A 12,231-nucleotide genomic window follows, 5' to 3' on the forward strand; every position below is an offset into this window, starting at 1 on the left:
CTTTTCCATCACCACTCTAATCTTGACCTAAAGCAGTAAATACCGGCCTAATACTTCAAAGGCCTGGAACATGGGAAAAGCAAGGGGCCAGGAGTTCCAAGCCCACCATGGCAGTTTGTGAGTTTAAATTTGATCTGAAAGTTCTAGAGTTTCAAAACAAAATGTGCCCTCAGTGTAAGTGACTGTGGATTATCAATTAATAACTCAATTGATTCTTTAGGAAGTAAAGTTGCCCTGTTTCTCTGGCCCATTGTGATTGCAGCCCCACTATCACCAAATCGAGCAGGATGGTACAGGGTCAATGCAGAAACAATGTCCCCAATGACTAGGGAGTCCAGAGCCAAGGATCTGAGAGTATGGGGTCAGTTATTTAGGACTGAGACAAGGAGAAATATCATTACCCAAACAGTGGTGAGCCTGTGGAATTCTCTGCCACAGAAAACAATTGAGGACAAAACATTGAATGTTTTTGAGAAGGAGTTAGGTATCGTTCTTGGGGCTAAGGGGATTAAAGGGACAAAGTGGGAACAGGAGACTGAGTTGGATGACCAGTCATGATCATATTGAATGGTGGTGCAGGCTTGTAGGGCTAAATGGCCTACCGTCTGCTCTGATTTTCTGTGTTTTAATCCATTGCAATCGACACTTGACTAAAATGATGCAGCATCTCCTCAGCCCAAGAACCCCCTCCATGTTAGCGTCACAGCAATCTGGAGCACAGAAAAGGGCCCTTTGGCCCATCAAATCTGTGTTGGTCTAAACCAAACAGTAATTATTCTATTCCCATTTTCCAGCTCTTCTCTGGGCATCACAAGTGTACATCTAAATCCCTCTTCAATGTGATGCAGGTTTCTGCCTCCCACCCCTACAGGCAGTAAGCCCCAGATTCCCACCACCCTCTGAGTGAAAACGTTCTTCCTTACATCTCCTCCAAACCTCCTTAAACTTGTGGCCCCTGGTAATTGATCCCTCCATCAGGGGGAAAGGGTTCTTCCTGTCTCCCCTCTCTATGTCCATCAAATTTTTCTCCATGGCCCCTCTCAATCTCCTGTGCTCTAAGGACAGCAATCCTGGTCAGTCCCATCTCTCCCCATCACTGAAACTCTCCAGCCCAGGCAACATCCTGGTAAATCTCCTCTGCATCTAAAACCTCAGTGACAAAACAGTTCCTTTCATTACTGTCTTGATTTAACCATTGGCATCTTCTCTGCATTTAAAAAAAAATACTTTTCTGTCAACTGTCCCTTTTGCTTTCTAATTCTGAAGTAAAGCCAAGTGCCAGTCAAATTGCTTCCTGGCTTAGGGTCATTTAAGTCAGAAGATGGAGGCTCCAGGCCCTGTCTTTAGGGAGCTCCATTCAGAATTCAGCCCAATGCTCCTGAACAACATTAGAGACAGGGTTGCTGCAGTTTGCATGAGATCTCTAACCATTGTTTACAAAATCATGAAGGGTGTCTACAGGGTGGATAGAGACCAGCTTTTTCCCCATGGTAAAGGATTCAATAACGAGAGGCCACGCTTTCAAAGTGAGAGGTGGAAAGTTTAAGGGGGATACACATGGTAAGTACTTCACACACAGAGAGTGGTGGGCATTTGGAACGCATTGCCAGCAGAGGTGGTAGAGGCAGGCACAGTAGATTCATTTAAGATGCGTCTGGGCAGATGTATGAGTAGGTGGGGAGCAGAGGGATACAGATGCTTAGGAATTGACCGACTGGTTTAGACAGTACACTTGGATCGACTCAGGCTTGGAGGGCCGAAGGGCCTGTTCCTGGGCTGCAAATTTTCTTTGTTCTTTGTTCAAGTACAAGAAGCAGAACCTGACTCAGGAAAGCTACAACACGGGAGGTTGTCTCCTTCACTCATGGGATATTGGTGGCACTGGGGAACTCAGCATTTCCTTCCTTTGAGGAGAGTGCTGGTGAACTGCCTTTCTAACAACTGAATGGCATTCTGGATTATTTCAGCAGACGGCTGAGGGTGAACAATATGGTGTCTCTGGAGTCACATAGAGGTCAGACTGGTTAAGGATGGCAGGTTTCCCTTCTAAAGGACCGAACAAACCAGATGAGCTTTGGCAACAATTTAATAATTTCACTTAACTCATTGAATTCAAATTTGGCCAGCTCCAATGGGAGGAGTCCTGAATACCTGCGGCCTAATCATTAGCCCACGCCTTTATTTTACCAGCACAGGAACATAACCACTATATGAGGATAGGGTGGGTAAAAGGCATTAACGTGTTTGATTAGCTATGAATGGTGAAACAGGTTAATCTTGATGACCAGCCTATTCCTGTTCCGATGTTCCTACACTGTAATTCCCAACGAGGCTGTGGTCTCTTTTGTTGCCACAATGACAAGTCCCAGATTTCAAGCTGAGCCATTAAGCAGCCAACATGAGGTTTCCCAACAGAGAAAACAAGACGGAAAAATGATGTCAGCAGCAGGTAATCTGGTTATGTCTGTCTTGGGCACCTCCTGCAGGTCAGATGTGGAACATCTCTCAAAGAATCATTGAAAGCTTGCTGCTGGGGAAAGGCACACAAATTTCAATATTTTTTAACAATTTGAACATATATTAATTTCTAACAAGTGTGTAAAACTGTAATTTTGTCTATTTAATGTGGGTATCATTGGCAAATCAGCATTTGGTGCCCATTCCTAATTACCCCTGAGCTGAGTGGCTTATTGGGCCATTTCTGAAGGCAGTTATGAATCAACCACATGGCGGGGACTCTGCAGTCACATGTAGGCCAGACCAGGTAAAGATGGCAGATTTGCTTCCCTACAGAGAATTAGTGAACCAGATGGGTTTTTAGTAAACAATTAGTGTTGGTTGTCATGGTCACCATTGCTGAGTCTGGTTTTCAATTCCAACTTTATTAGTTGAATTTAACACACACCAGTTGCCGTTGCATGATGTGAAATGATCCCATGGAATCATTTGCCCAGTGATATTACCACTAAGCCCTCATGTTCCTTAACAATCGGGAATTATGTCCAACCAAAATCAGGAGTGAATGATCTCAGCCACGACTTGCAAATTGAGTTGGAGGGCCAAAGGTCCCTGAAGTCTTTTCCTTTCATCCAGTTATATTTATTACCACTTCCATGCCCTCAGGAAATGATGGCAAGGGGGCTTGTAATGGCTTCCTATTCCTCAGCGCCAACACCCAAAACTGTCAAAGATTTTGATGTTAGTCAAGATCTTCAGTGATCTCAGACAGGATCAAGGTCTTCAGTGAGATATTGTTAACCCTGGGGCCCTTCTACTTCTTTTAACACTGGATCTTCTGGTGCTACAGCATTGTCTTGGTAAACAGGCCACCCAAGTGGCTTTTCGTGACCAATTGAGTGCATTTGTCAGAAGGAGCATTGCAGCAAACCTACAATGGGTGGAAAATACAACAGTTCTACAGATTAAATGTTAGGAGATAAAGTATTTTTTTTTCCCTCAGTTTCATTTGTTTCTTTACAATGCATGTGGATTCTGCACGGGTGTCGCCCCCACCCCAATTCTGGAAGGTCCCATCCCGCGGCCTCTAATATCTAAGCACCACGAGCCATCCTTGGCTTGGAGCTGTGTAACTACCCCTTCACTGTCACTGGGTCAGAATCATCAACCTCCCTTCCTACCAACGCAGAGAGTGGGGGAGGGGGGGAGTTCAAAACAGGAAATGCTGAGAATACTCAGCAGGTCAGGCAGCACCTGTGGAGCAGAGTTAATGTTTCAGGTGAACGACCTTTTCATCCGAACTGGAGAAAGGTGAGAAAGGCATTTGGTTTCATGCAGGTTAAAGGAGGGGTGAGTGGAGAAAAAAACCAGAAGTGAAGGTTTTTGATAGTGTGGAAGACAGGAGGCATTAGATAACGAAAGAATTGATGGTACAGGGCCAATGATAACAGAAGAGGAAAACAGAAGCTATATCTAAGGTAGTTTTGATTAGATTACTTACAGTGTGGAGATAGGCCCTTTGGCCCAACATCCACACCGACCCGCCAAAGCACAACCCACCCAGACCCATTCCCCTACATTTACCCCTTCACCTAACACTACGGGCAATTTATCATGGCCAATTCACCTAACCTGCACATTTTTGGGTTGTGGGAGGAAACCGGAGCACCCGGAGGAAACCCACGCAGACACGGGGAGAATGTGCAAACTCCACACAGTCGCCTGAGGCGGGAATTGAACCCAGGTCCCTGGCGCTGTGAGGCAGCAGTGCTAACCACCATGCCGCTGTGCCGCCCCATGCCGTAGTGTTGAATCACGAATTGAATGGCTGGTGTCCAAGAGCAAATAAAAACAAGAGTGATACCAAAACAGTCAAAGGAAAAAGTGTATCCAAATAGGGCCAGAGGTTATGGTCTGAAATTGTGTTGAGTCTGGAAGGCTGTAAAGTGACTAATTGGAAACGGAGCTGCTATTTCTGAAGCTTGTATTAGGTTTCAGGGGAGCCCTGCAGCAGACTGAGGACTGATAGGTCAGTGTAGCAGAGAATGGATATGATAGGTCATCACACTGTCAGGAATCATGCATGTGAACTGCATCGGCTTTTCGTCTCTCTATTGTAGAGAAGACTACATTATGAACAGGGAATCTAAATGTCTAGGAATACACCAAGGCATGTTCCAAAACTATATCCTCTAACTTCTAGAAACAGAATATAGGAGCAGGAGTAGGCCATTCTGCCTTTTGAGCCTGCACCACCATTCAATATGATCATGGCTGACCATGCCATCTCAGAATCCCATTCCCACCCTCTCCCCATACCCCTTGATCCCTTTAGCTGCAAGGATCACGTCCAGCTCCCTCTGAATATCTGAATAAACCGGCCCCTACAGCTTCCTCCACACGTTCAGAAATTCCTCCTCAGCTTAGTCCTGAATAGCTTGATCCTAATGCTTAGACAGTGACCCATACCCCCCACCCCCAACCAGTTCTCGACTTACCCAACATCGGGGACATTCTTCCCGCATCTAGCCTGTTCAGTCCCATCAGGATTTTGTATGTTTCTATGAAATTCCCCATATTCTTCCAAATTTCCTACAAGTACAAGCCCAGTCGATCCAGTCTTTCCTCATATGTCAGTCCTGCCATCCCGGAAATCAGGCTGGTGAACCTTCGCTGGCCTCCCTCAGAAGCAAGAATGTCCTTCCTCAGACTAGGCGACCAAAACTGCACACAATACTCAAGGTGTGGCCTCACCAAGGCCCTGTATAACTGCAGCAAGACACACAAATCCTCTCTCTATGAAGGCCAACATGCCATTAGCTTTCCTCACCACCCGCTGTGCCTGCACACCAACGCTCGGCGACTGGTCCACCATGACACCCAGGTCTCACTGCACCTCACCTTCTCCTAAACTGCCACCTTTCAGATAATAATCTGCCTTCCTGTTTTCACCACCAATGTGGATAACCGCACATTTATCCACATTATATTGCAATTGCCAAGTATTTGCCCACTTAGCCTGTCTGTCCAGGTCACCCTATAGCCTCTTAGCATCCCCCTCACAGCACACACTGCCACCCAGCTTAGGGTCATCTTCAGATGTGAAGATATTGTAACCAGTTCCTGTGTCCAAATCGTTAATGTAGATTGTGAATAGCTGGAGTCCCAGCACTGAACTCTGTGTTAACCCACTCATCAGTGCTTGTAACTCTGAAAAGGACTAGCCGTTTATTCTAACTCTCTGCTTCCTGTCTGTCAACCAGTTCTCTACCCATGTCAATACATTACCTCTGATACCATGAACTTCAATTTTCCTCACTAATCTCTTGAGTGGAACCTTATCAAAGTCCAGATACACAAAATCCAGAAGGACAAGGGCAGGAGCATCACCACCTTCACTATCTAGACTTGGAAAAATATCACTGTTCCCTCACTGTAGCTGGGTTAAGATCCTGGAGCTCCCTCTGTAACAGCACTGTGGATGTATCTACAACACTTGAGCTTTTATTCATTCACAGGAAGAGGGTATCATTGGCTGGGCCAGCATTTATTGCCCATCCCTATTTGCTCAGTGGGCAGTTAATATTCACCCACATTGCTGTGGGTCTGGAATCACATGTAGGCCAGACCAGGTAAGAAAAGTAGTTTCCTTCCCTAAAGGACATTAGTGAACCAGTTGGGTTTTCTTGACAATCAGAATAGATTCATGGTCACCATTAGACTCCTAATATCAGGTTTTAAATTGAATTCGAATTCTATAATCAGCTGTGGCAGAATTCAAACCCGGGTCCCCAGTATATTAGCTGGGTCTCTGGTTTAACAATCATGTTTTAGTGGTTCAAGAGGCAGCTCACCAGCACCTTCTCCAGGGAGATTAGGGATGGACAATAAATGCTGGCCCAGCCAGCGATGGCTATAACTCTGTGAACGAACCTGTACTAAAACTGGAAGAAGTACCTGTAAGTTATTGTTTATTCACGGCATGTATTTGGAGCCTTGGAATGGAGGGTTCAGGGGAAGTGAAGAGCAGGTATCCTGCATGAGGTTGAGTTGATCAGCTTCAATGATTGCTTTGTAATGTAGAGAGATGCCAACAGCATGGGTTCAGTTCCCACATCGGCTGAGATGACTGTGAAAGACTTTCCTTCTCACTCTCACCCTTGTCCTAAAATGTGGTGAGCCCCGGGTTAAACCAGCCCCACTTGTCTCTCTCCAGTGAGATCTGGTAAAATAATGATGACTCATGTTCTTTTTTTCACCCTGTCCCCATCTGCTTAAAACATGAGTTTGTTCTTGTCACATCCGACTGAGCTGAAACATTCACTCTGTTTCTCTCTTCACAGTTGCTGCCTAACCTGCTGAGTTTTTAAAACATTTTCTGTCCTTGTCGCTAATTTCCAGCCTCCATGCCTTGTTGTTTTGGCAGAACAATGGGTGTCCCTACAGACTGACGTGGTACAGGTTAGCAGCTAAGCAGCACTTTCTTTCAGGGCATTAGGAATGGACGATAAATGTTGACAATGCACATATCCCGCTAAAGAATAAAAATAAATTTTAAAAGAAGGGTCTTGGTGTTGTTATATCTTTTTTTGGCCATCATGCATTTACAGGCTGCTTTATTGTCTTGTGTTTCTTGGCCTCACGAGCAAGCAGTGTGCAGATAAGAGTTTTTCCTTTGGAAAGATCTGCTGTGTTTGGGAGGTTGCACTGCAGGAATGCGTAGCTATTTGTGGGTTGAGGCAGAAGATCATTTCAAACCACCGGTGGCTTTGAGATGCCAAATATGAGTGGTACCCAATGAGACTGAGGTCAGTATCAATGTTTGCAACTCTGTGAGCTGATATCACGATAGTCTTACAACCAAATCATCTGAAATGTTCCTTTACATCTCTCCTTTTAAACAGTTGCAGTCATAACATTGTTTACCATCATTGTTGATAATCTGCTTTAACCCTTCCCTAATAAAGGGAATCTGCAGAAGCTGATTTTGTCTCAAGTGATTTATGGAAATGTCTTTATTGGGAGGAAAAAGCTCATTAGTAAAAGAAAGAAAAGAGCAAATCAGGAATTTTAATTATTCTGGCAATGCCAAAACCAATATTATTCTTAATGCAGTCATTCATCACACTCTCACTGACTCGAAGCAAAATCCACCATGAGTCCTTTCTTGCGGTGTTTAACAGGAGTGACAGCAATTTGGTTCCAAACTGAAAGCAAAGCATCTTTTTTCCTCAGCTTCTTACATTTAGTGATTCTGTAGATGTGGTGTGGTCATGTTTATTGTCAATCGAACATGCAAGTTAGGAGCTATAGGCCATTCTGCCCATCAACCCTGCTCCATCGTTCAACATAATCATGGCTGTGTTCTGAATTCCACTTACCCATAGACTCCAATAACCCTCAATCCAAACAAAAATATTCAAAGACCCTGCCTCTACCACCTTCTGAGGAAGTGTTCCAAAGTCACATGACCTACTGAAGAGAGAAAAAAAACATTCTCCTTCTCTCAGCTACTTTTAAAACTGTTCCTCCTCATTCGGGCCTCAAGAGAACACTTTTTTCCACATTTACTTTGTCAAGACCACTCAGGATCTTATAAACGCCATCAAACCATCTCTCATTCTTGCAAACTCCAGTGAAATCAAACTTGACCTGTCCAATCTTTCCTCATAAGACAAGCCATTGTATTAATCTAGTAAACCTCCTCCCAACCACCTCTAATGCATTTAAATTATTCTTTAAATATGGAGACCAAACCTGCACACAGTATTTGAGTTGCGATCACACCAGTGCGTCACATAATTGAAGCATAGGGATTGCATTCCTTTAAGCTTTTTAATAATTTACTTTTAGTCACCTGTGCACTAGAGCACCTAGATCTGTCTGGATCTGGGAATTCTGCAGCCATTCACCATTTAAATACTCTCCTTTTTCATTCTCCCTGTCAAAAATTCTAGGGGATGGTGAGCCATCTCCTGAAAGTGCTGCAGTTCCAATGTTGATGGTTTTGTCAAAATGTTGTCATGGAGAAACACCCAAGATTCTGGCCAAGAGACGATGGAAAGAGGGTAATCTAACTCCAAATCAGAATGGCTTGTGACATGATGAAGAGCCCAGTCTCAGTGCTGATCGATGCAGACACGATGGGCTGAATGGCCATCTTCTGCACTGCAACATTTCTATCCCTCTGTGATCACACTGCTGTTTCTCCTTCATGGTGCTATAACGTGTGACGTTACAGTGACCTGAGTGATTTGTCTCTGGACATCCTTAGATCACACACTGCAGTCACAGTACGCTGGTAATGGGGGAGTAGAGAAGGACTTGCTGATGAGGCATCAACCAAGGAAATAATTCTCCATCCCTGAGGCACAGCTCAGGGATCTGATGGAATGCTGTCATCCCCCTGGATGAGTGCAGCTCCAACAACACTGGCGCAGCTCAACACTTTCCAGGACAAAACAGTCTATTTGATCAGCACCCAATCCAACTTTGGTGCATGGTGGCTTCTATCTAAAAGGACAAGAGGCAAAAGAACATTACCACCTGCACATACCATAAGACCATAAGACATAGGAGTGGAAGTAAGGCCATTCGGTCCATCGAGTCCACTCCGCCATTCAATCATGGCTGATGGGCATTTCAACTCCACTTACCCACATTCTCCCCGTAGCCCTTAATTCCTCAAGACATCAAGAATCTATCAATCTCTGCCTTGAAGACATTTAGCGTCCCGGCCTCCACTGCACTCTGCGGCAATGAATTCCACAGGCCCACCACTCTCTGGCTGAAGAAATGTCTCCGCATTTCTGTTCTGAATTGACCCCCTCTAATTTTAAGGCTGTGTCCATGGGTCCTAGTCTCCTCGCCTAACGGAAAAAATTTCCTAGCGTCCACCCTTTCCAAGCCATGTATTATCTTGTACGTTTCTATTAAGTTCTCCCCTTAATCTTCGAAACTCCAATGAATACAATCCCAGGATCCTCAGCCTTTCCTCATATGTTAGACCTACCATTCCAGGGATCATCTGTATGAATCTCCGCTGGACACGTTCCAGTGCCAGTACATCCTTCCTGAGGTGTGAGGACCACAACTGGACACAGTACTCCAAATGGGGCCTAACCAGAGCTTTATAAAGTCTCAGTACCACAACGGTGCTTTTATATTCCAACCTTCTTGAGATAAGTGACAACATTGCATTCGCTTTCTTAATCACGGACTCAACCTGCATGTTTACCTTTAGAGAATCCTCGACTAGCACTCCCAGATCCCTTTGTACTTTGGCTTTACGAATTTTCTCACCGTTTAGAAAGTAGTCCATGCTTTTATTCTTTTTGCCAAAGTGCAAGACCTCACATTTGCTCACGTTGAATTCCATCAGCCATTTCCTGGACCACTCTCCCAAACTGTCTAGATCCTTCTGTAGCCTCCCCACTTCCTCAGTACTACCTGCCTGTCCACCTAACTTCGTATCATTTGCAAACTTCGCTAGAATGCCCCCAGTCCCTTCATCCGGATCATTAATATATAATGCGAACAGCTGCGGCCCCAACACTGAACCCTGCGGGACACCACTTGTCACCGGCTGCCATTCCGAAAAAGAACCTTTTATCCCAACTCTCTGCCTTCTGTCAGACAGCCAATCCTCAATCCATCCCAGCAGCTCACCTCAAACACCATGGGCCCTCACCTTGCTCAGCAGCCTCCCATGTGGCACCTTATTAAAGGCCTTTTGGAAGTCTAGATAGACCACATCCACTAGGTTTCCCCGGTCTAACCTACTTGTCACCTCTTCAAAGAATTCCATCAGGTTTGTCAGGCATGACCTCTCCTTACCCCCTAAATCCATGTTGACTTGTTCTAATCAGACTCTGCTCTTCCAAGAATTTAGAAACCTCATCCTTAATGATGGATTCTAGAATTTTACCAACAATTATAGGCTAATTGGCCTATAATTTTCCATCTTTTGTCTTGATCCTTTCTTGAACAAGGGGGTTACAACAGCAATCTTCCAATCATCCAGGACTTTCCCTGACTCCAGTGACTCTTGAAAGATGTCAACCAATGCCTCCACTATTTCTTCAGCTACCTCTCTCAGAACTCTAGGGTGTATCCCATCGGGGCCAGGAGATTTATCAATTTTAAGACTTTAGCTTTTCTAGCACTTTCTCTTTTGTAACGGCAACCATAATCAACTCATCCCCCTAACTCCCTTTAATTGTTGGGATATTACTCATGTTTTCCATTGTGAAGACTGACTCAAAGTACTTGTTAAGTTCTCCTGCTATTTCCTTATCTCCCATCACTAGGCTTCCAGCATCAGTTTGAAGTGGCCCAATGTCTACTTTTGCCTGTCATTTGTTTCTTATGTATTGAAAGAAACTTTTACTATCATTGCTAATATTACTGGCTAGCCTACCTTCATATTTGATCCTCTCCTTCTTTATTACTCTCTTTGTTATCCTCTGTTTGTTTTTGTAGCCTTCCCAATCTTCTGATTTCCCAGTGTTCTTGGCCACTTTATTGGATCTCTCTTTTTCTTTGATACATTTCCTGACTTCCTTTGTCAGCCATGGCTGTCTAATCCTCCACGGATAATCTTTCTTTTCTTGGGGATCAACCTCTGTACAGTGTCCTCAATTATACCCACAAACTCCTGCCATTTTTGCTCTACTGTCTTCCCCGTTAGGCTCTGTTTCCAGTCTATTTTTGTCAGTTCCTCTCTCATGCCCTCATAATTATCTTTATTTAACTGTAACACCATTACATCCGATTTTGCTTTCTCTCTTTCAAACTGCAGACTGAACTCTACCATATTATGATCGCTGCTTCCTAAGGGTTCCCTTACTTTAAGATCTTTTATAAAGTCTGGTTCATTACAAAGCACTAGGTCCAGAATAGCCTGCTCCCTTGTGGGCTCCATGACAAGCTGTTCCAAAAAGCCTTCCTGTAGGCATTCCATGAATTCCCTTTCTTTGGATCCATTGGCAACATTATTTACCCAGTCCACCTGCATATTGAAGTCTCCCATGATCACCGTGACTTTGCCTTTCTGACATGCCTTCTCTATTTCCCAGTACATGTTGCGTCCCTGGTCCTGACCACTGTTAGGAGGTCTGTACACAACTCTAATTATGAGTTTTTTTGCCTTAGTGGTTCCTCAATTCCACCCACACAAACTCCACATTATCCGACGCTATGTCATTCAGTGCTATAGATTTAATTTTGTTCTTAACTAACAAGGCAACCCCACCCCTTCTGCCCACCTCCCTGTCTTTTCGATAAGTTAAAAATCCTTGGAGGTTTAACTGCCAGTCCTGACCCCCCTGCAACCATGTCTCTGTGATGCCTACCACATCATAATCATTCACTATGATCTGAGCCATTAGTTCATCTGCTTTGTTATGAATGCAACGAGCATTCAGGTAAAGTGCCTTAATGCTAACTTGATCATTAGAGATATTGGAAGTCATAAGATGTCCTAAGTTATCCTTCCTTTTTGCTGCATTCCCAGTCTGCCTCGAGTTTAAATCCGCCTGCACACATGCTATCCTGCTGCTTATCTTTCCATTTAACTCCATACTCCCTGTCGCTTTCACTTTCCCTTCCCCCCAACTCAGAAGTTTAAAGTCCTACTGACCACCCTATTTATCCTCTTCGCTAGAACATTGGCATCTGATCGGTTCAGGTGGAGACCGTCCCAACGGTACAGATCTCCCCTGTTCCAAAACTGATGCCAATGCCCTATGAAGTGGAATCCCTCTTTCCCATACC

General features: G+C 44.5%; 1 protein-coding gene across 4 annotated transcripts in view; it reads left to right on the top strand.

Annotated features, from left to right (window-relative positions):
• The window catches only part of luzp1 (leucine zipper protein 1), a 158,758-nt gene that overhangs the window by 128,475 nt on the left and 18,052 nt on the right, over positions 1 to 12,231 (top strand). The window lies entirely within an intron of this gene.

This window comes from Hemiscyllium ocellatum, chromosome 30, assembly GCF_020745735.1.
Source record: "Hemiscyllium ocellatum isolate sHemOce1 chromosome 30, sHemOce1.pat.X.cur, whole genome shotgun sequence".
In the NCBI taxonomy this organism is placed as follows: Eukaryota; Metazoa; Chordata; class Chondrichthyes; order Orectolobiformes; family Hemiscylliidae; genus Hemiscyllium; species Hemiscyllium ocellatum.